The 7,107-nt window shown below is 45.8% G+C and overlaps 1 long non-coding RNA gene across 1 annotated transcript; it reads right to left on the reverse strand.

Annotated features, from left to right (window-relative positions):
- Nucleotides 1-1,289: 1,289 nt before the first annotated feature.
- On the reverse strand, nt 1,290-6,313 carry Gm1587 (predicted gene 1587). The gene is made up of 3 exons (NR_157389.1): nt 6,135-6,313; nt 4,303-4,396; nt 1,290-2,370 (listed from the first exon to the last, which is right to left on the reverse strand). It is a non-coding gene; the product is annotated as a predicted gene 1587 (long non-coding RNA).
- Nucleotides 6,314-7,107: the final 794 nt, after the last annotated feature.

A 7,107-nucleotide genomic window follows, 5' to 3' on the forward strand; every position in this document is an offset into this window, starting at 1 on the left:
AGTAGCAGCATAGGCTGAGTCCTACGTGGATTTGGCCACCAGATTCTCATAAATGGCAACCTTATAGCCTTGAGTGTCATAAAGCAATTCCTGCAATGTCACCCTCCCTGCCACCTTGCAGCAAACTCCTCTAGGTGACCCAGCCTCTATTCTCCTGCAATTGTTTGTTCCTCCCTGTAGGAGTTTCTGCACAGAAGTTCCTTTTTCTGGTTGTAAGCTTGAATAGCCAGGCCTTAGCCAGGTGCTATGGAGGGATTCAACCCTGCTGACACCAGAAAAATGAGGCCTGGTATTTTCTTTTTTCTCTAGAATGGGAGAGAGGAAGCTCTCAATACCACCTGGGGGCCAAGAGAAGGAGCCTTAGCCCTACCTACACCCACTGAGCTGAAGCACCCAGTTTTAATAAACTGTTTCTCCTACTGGGAGACATGTGCTCATTAACATCTGAAGCGATCTTCTCTTTCAGTAGAAAGCAGAAAGGTACAGGCATCTGGTTGACATTCGTATGCTGATGTCATTGACATTAGCAGAGAAGCACAGGGCTAGACACCCCTTCCTACAACCCATCTGCTGTTTGTGAGCCTCGCGATTCAAAAATAGTTCCTAACCTTTTTGGTTAATTCTTCGGATGGTATTTTCTTTAAAATTTATCTGATGAGTTAGACATAATTTTAAAAATTAGTTTCTAAAAGGTTCTGCGTTCATCCTCTCTCATCTGTTTTCAGTAGAGCATATGGCTGAAACAGATCGAGTCCCTGGCAGAGAGAACCCGTATGATCTCGGCTGGCTTTTGAAAGCTGCTCTCCAGCAAGGCACTCTGACGCCACAGGGTCAGTGTCCTCCCAGGCACAGGCCCTTGTGTGAAGCAGGTGGCCCGAAAGCACTAGAAGCTGAAAATCACAGCGACAAGGTGTCATTTCCGGAGACCAGGCTGGCCTCGAACTCACAGAGATCTGCCTGCCTCTGCCTCCCAAGTGCTGGGACTAAAGGTGTGTGCTACAGTGCTTTTACCTCAATTTACCATGAAAGTTGGAAATCCTAACGAGAAGTCTCTTCAGCATTTCCAGAGATTATCCTTTGTAGACTGTACCTGGTTTAAAATGTGAAACGAGACTTTGGAAAGAAGGTGATGGAACATTCTCCAAAACTCAAAACATAAACGAGATATAAATCCGATTTTTTTAATTTTTGGAGTTTTTTGTTTTTGTTGTTCAGTTACTGTTCAAAAAGCTTTCAAGACAAGAATTCAACACACTATTTCTTTAGCGTGTATTTCAACACTTTATTTCCAGGACCTCTTCCCTAGCAAGGGACAGTACCCCATCAACTTCCTAGCCACCGAGCTTCAAAACCTTATGAAGAAAGTGAAGCAAAACCCACCCCCAAACCTCACATGAGGCACGACCATCCCAGAACACGGAAGTAATCCGTCTGCTTGTTCACAAAATGGCTTCCTGCAAAATGCATGCTCAGACATAAGCATGCAAGACCATTTTTTTTTTCCTGATCTGAATTGCAAGTCCAGCCCAAGAAACTTACACATTTGCATGAAATACTCTTAACAAGTGCTTCCCAGGTGAGAAGTTTTAAATGAATGTTTTTGTTTTGTTTTGGCCAGAGGAGACAGAAAAATGGCTGCAGCTGGTCAAGGGTTATATTTCTTACAGCCAGGAGATTCCAATCTGTTTCTTTACCTCCATGGGATCAATAAACAGCCAGGCTGATATACATCAAACTGCTTTGGTCTTGCCAGTATATACTCTCATGCACATGAACACACACACATACACACACACACTCAGGATTTCTTGGCTCCCCTCAAGGTAGAGCCATTCCAAATCCTGACATCACTGAAATATGTACAGGAACGGAAGCAATAAAGAGAGGAACACAAGAGAGAGAGAGGGAAACTCTGCCTGCTCTGGATGTGCCCTCGAGACAGTTGTTCCTACAGTGCAGGCTTTGTTCTTGTGCAATCGAAACACAGACCAAATTCAACTCTGTCAGCAAAGATACTGGCATAGTCACCCCAGATGGGACTGGTAAGAAAAACGACCTGTGTGAGATCTGAGGGAGCAGGCAATCACGGTTAGTCATAAACCCCCTCCAAGGGCCCAAGATCTGCAGAACACAAGGATTGAAGCGGCTTGAATGCTGTAATCTCCATTTATAGACTTCCCCAGGCCTCCACCCAGGCCTCACAGCTATGCCTGTCCCTATACCTCAGCCAAAGCTTCAGCACTTGGTCACAAAGAGGAAGGCACAGCATGGGATGACGCAGGATCCCAGAGCTTCTTCTTGGAAGTAGGATTCTGGGAAATGCCTTGTCTACTTCCAGGAAGAGCTTCATTGACCACATGTTCTTCTCGGCTGTAGGATAAGAAGCTTGGGTGAGAAGGTAAGGCGGGACAATTCTGCCATCTCTCCAACTCTCATTAGTTTATTTTTTTTCTCTTCAGACTTCGTGGAAAAGAGAATTAAGAATAGTAAAATTGAATATCCCTAATCTGAAGTCCGAACAACACCCAAATCTAAAACTTTCTGAGCACTCAAACTATCACACTGTGTATTCAATGATTCTAAGTCTTAATTTTTCCCCCCTCAGCTCTGAAGCTCCAAGCATTTCAGATAAGGCATCCTCACGCTGCTTCCAATGGAGGGTGTTTGTTGATTTGCTGTGAGATGTGGGTGTTACTGATGTTGGCAAGGGAAACGCTTGGTAGAAAGAGGAACTTTGGCTCAGTTCTTCAGGACCTCGTGCACTTAGGAGGACACAGAAAAAATGAATGGCTTTTCCCCACATCACACATGGGGAAGTCCTATAGCTCAGGAAGGAAGGAAAAGATCTCCAAGGAGGGAGGTACTTCTCAGAACTACTTCCTCAAAAAGAGTCCACCCCTCATGAGCGCTAAAGGACAAGTTAGGATGACAACCTAGTACGCACTTGGCAATAGATTTGGTTCCTTGGGCAGACAATAGTGTCCTGGGTTTGAAAGCAGGTTCTGAACACCTCACAGCCTGAGTGGACCTCTCCCTGAATCTGTAACTTGAGAATAGTATGCAGTGTAGGAAAACCACCACAAGACACACAGCGCTCACAGTAATGCCCCTTCCAATAAAGCGTGTCCTCTACTGGTTTGCAGACAGAGCTAGATTCTAAGCTGGCTACAACAGACAGATATTTAAAAACAATCCCAAAGGGTGAAGGTTGGAGTGGTTCTGTTTGCCACTTGCCCAGCTTGGCATTTTAGAAGAAAAAGCAAGCCAGCTCTCCAGGGCCTGGCATTAAGGAAAGGAAAAAATCTTGCTGGTTTCCTTTTGTGTCCTCGGTCTTTGAGGGGGACTTAAGGAGTCCCTCAACCAGTAAAGGGGAAGAGAGAAAGAAAGCCTGGTGCAGCATCCTGCCCAGCTGGCCTGCTGGCAGCACACAGACAACACTGCTGGGGTCCTTGTTAAAGTTCCAGCCCATCTCACATACATTGCCTTTTACCCTCTTAGCCTCACACTGCTGCCATTCTGGTCCCCCAAAGTCAGGTCTCCAGACTGTTTTAAGCTCCAGAACAGCAGATATAGTGAGATATAGATCAGGGCCATCAGAGAATTGGGCTGGCTAGGAAAGTGCTTGTGTTTGCAACATCCATGAGTTGTCAGAGTTAGCAAGCCAAACTATGAAATGTCAAATTAAATTTGAATTTTACATATACTTCTTTCTCCTAGAGTACAACTATGTCCCAGGGGTTATGTGGAGCATTATTATATTAATATTTTTGTTTTGTGTTTTGAGACAGGGTTTTGCTATGTAGCAAGGCTGCCCTTTCCAATGTGTACCCCACCCCCAACCCTTCTGCCCTGCCTCCCGAGTACTGGATGACATGTAGTGTGCTTTGTGATTCTGGCTCTACGCTATTTCAGCTGCTCTGAAATTCAGAAGTATGTCTGCATCCTGTATTTGTGTCTCAATTCTTTCATTTGGGCTTTTTCTTGGTTTATTTCTTGTGGCAGGGTCTCAGACTGTAGCCCGAGCTGGCCTGGAACTCATTATGCGATTCAGAATGACCTCATACTTCCAGCAATCCCTACCATCCCAAACACTAAGACACTGTACTGCAAGTTACTACCATTCTTTAAAAATAATTGTGTGTGTGTGTGTGTGTGTGTTCATTGTAAATATGTAAATCTGTGGTGGGGCTATACAAGCACATGCTTGCACATGCCTGTAGAGGCCAGAGATCACCAGTGTCTTCTTCAATGGGCTCCCCTTTATCTTTTAAGACACAGCCTCTCGATGAACCTTGAACTCACCAATTGGCTTGGTTGGCTGCTCAATGAGAGCCAGGGACTCTGCTGTTTCCATCCTTACACAGGGTGGTGGGGTTCGACATGTGTGCTTGCATACCTGTATGTAAAAAACCTGAACTTAGGCCCTTATGCTTTTGTGGAAGACAATCGGCTGACGAACCATCCCAGCAACCCGTATCCAGTATTCTTGTCCAGTATTCTTCTTCTTCTACTCAAGTCATGGCCTCACTATGCAGTCTTGACTGGCCTAGAACTCCCTTTGTAGACAAGGCTTTACTGGAACTCACAGAGATCCACCTGCCTCTGCTTCTGCAGTGTTGGGATTAAAAAAAGAAAGCCACACACAGCTGGACATTATTATACTAAAAGATGACGACCGTTTACTGAAACCCACATTTAACAGGCTTTCCACATAGTCTTTCTACCAAGCTACCATACACACATACTTGACCAAACCGGCATAGCTGTCTCCTTCTACCCTGCCATTCAAACCACAGGACCAACTGCAGCCAAAGTCTCAACATCTCAGGCCACCACCTACAATACCAGGACTTTCATAATCTGTTCCCTTTCTGCTGGCTCTCTCCTTACTCAACTTTGAACACGGTCAAGCATGGCGTAGTTGCTGATAGAGGCGAGTGCTTACGTAGCTCTCGAGATTGTTCACAGACCCACATCCCATCTGTGTTCCACACACTTAAACCTCCTCCCTTCTGTCAATACCCTCCCCAATGGCTTCTATTAGTTTCAAGGTGAAGCGCCCTGGGGAAGCTGGGATGAGTTTATTCTCACTCATTTGCCCTGGCATTGTGTTGTCAGGGACTTTTCATAGTTCTTGGTAGGCATGAATGGATACCTTTCTGTTTTTGTAAGATGCGATACACTTAGATTTTTGCATGTTTTCTGAGCACCTCAGCCATGTGGTTAGTGAATGAAACAATCTTTGTCATTACTTGGACTTTGTTGACGGGAACGACAAACTCCACACTGGCAGATTGTACGGCATACATAAGTAGGATGAGAGCAGAGGTTCGCTTACCTTCCCTTTTCCTATAGCTTCAAAATCTCCCAAATGACAGGCATCTGCTTCCAGGAGCAGAGAGACGCCACTTGGCCTTTGATTTTCAAAGGCCATAGCTTTGAAAACACCTTTTCCCAACTCCTTTGGTTATTAGCGGAGACCCAAAGTCTTAGAAAGGTCTTTGAAAGGCAGGAGACACCACATCCCCACCCACCGTGTCTGACATTGCTCCTCTTTGCCCCCCTGCACCAACAGCACTGGCTAACAAATCACCACTCCCCAAGCAGGCCATCTCCTCCCCGCCATGGCTGTTCCTTCTGTCCTCTGCTATTCAGGAGCTCGCTGCAATGACACCTACATCGAGGTCTTCCCTGAGTATCTTCTCTACGGCTAGATTCCCCCTGGAAGCTTCTACCCTGCTTCCTCTCCCCCCCCCCCAAGTTTTTTGTGTACTGCTCCACCCCTTCCCACTGGACTGTGAACTCCAATGATCGGGGATTTTAAAGTTTGTTCTCTCCAGCGTCTCCATCTCCAAGAATACAATAAGCAGCCTATATATGTTTAAGCGAATACATTGGGTTTTTTTTTCTTGTATATTTTCACAAAAAAAAAATAGAAGAAAATGGGTAACTTCCACCTATTTATTCTTTGATGTCAATGGACAGGTCCTCTCTGAAGACTACCTGTTCTATGATTAGAGAACAATACCTCAAGAGAATTTAGGCCACAGTGAGTTCTGGTCCTTCAAACACAATCAGTGCTTGGGTAAACTTAGTGACTGGATGCAAAAGGCACATTTGAGAAGCATGCATACCTTCAGACTGAATAACCAGCCCTGGGATGAATGCTGCTGCCCTTCGCCTTCCTCTGGCCGAGGTGGGGTCTGCATGTTGAACTGTGCATGCCCTTCTCTGCACTCCCCCAAAGCCCTGTTGCCCTGTGGAACACAGTCCACGTTCTGTCTGGAGCTCGTGAGCTCAGCCCCTGATTACTGCAGAAGGAAGCTAACTGGCTTCCTTGGGGATGGAGCCCAGAATTTGGTTTATTGGCACCAGCTGCAACCAACCAATCACATTCCGGACTTCACACACAAATAGCTGAATGGCTGAGCCAGGTGTCTGAGTCAACCAGCACACCTGTAAATAATGGAATACTCACAGGAAGCCAAGGGTTCCACAAGACGGCGAGGAGGGGATACTGAAGAGAGAGGGCTGGCTATCCTCTTGGTCAGAGAGGGCAGGGTGTTCTGACGCTTTTAAGTAGGCATGAGCCCTCTCCCACTCTGACTACATGGACAATTTGTGACTTGCAACACAAATTATTTAAATACATTTTATTTATCTCAAGGGAGAATGAATGCAAGTGTCTTAGACATAAGGTGGCTTCGGTTTTTACTAGTTTGCATGTTTTCCTAACCACGAAGAAGGAAACTATGAATTCAAGGTCAGTGTGGGTTACATGGGGAGACCCTGGCCCAAAACAAGAACAACAAAAAAGACAGATTGACTACTTCTGGAAAGCAACTGAGGCCTAGAGATGCTTGCCCAACATGCATGAAGCTCTAGATTCAGTCCTCCCTTTGTGTCCATGGGGAATAACAGCAGCCTGTAAACCTAGTATTTAGGAGGTTGGGAGGGAGATAGGGGAGGCCAGCCTGGGCTACAGGAGACCCTAGCTCGTTCTCATAAAAGATTTTTAGATGTCCATATTCAGGTCGGGTGGGGATGGTGGTTCAAACTTATAATCCCAGCTCTTGGGCAGCAGAGAGGGGACAATCAAGTTCAAGG

This window comes from Mus musculus, chromosome 14, assembly GCF_000001635.26.
Source record: "Mus musculus strain C57BL/6J chromosome 14, GRCm38.p6 C57BL/6J".
NCBI lineage: Eukaryota > Metazoa > Chordata > Mammalia > Rodentia > Muridae > Mus > Mus musculus.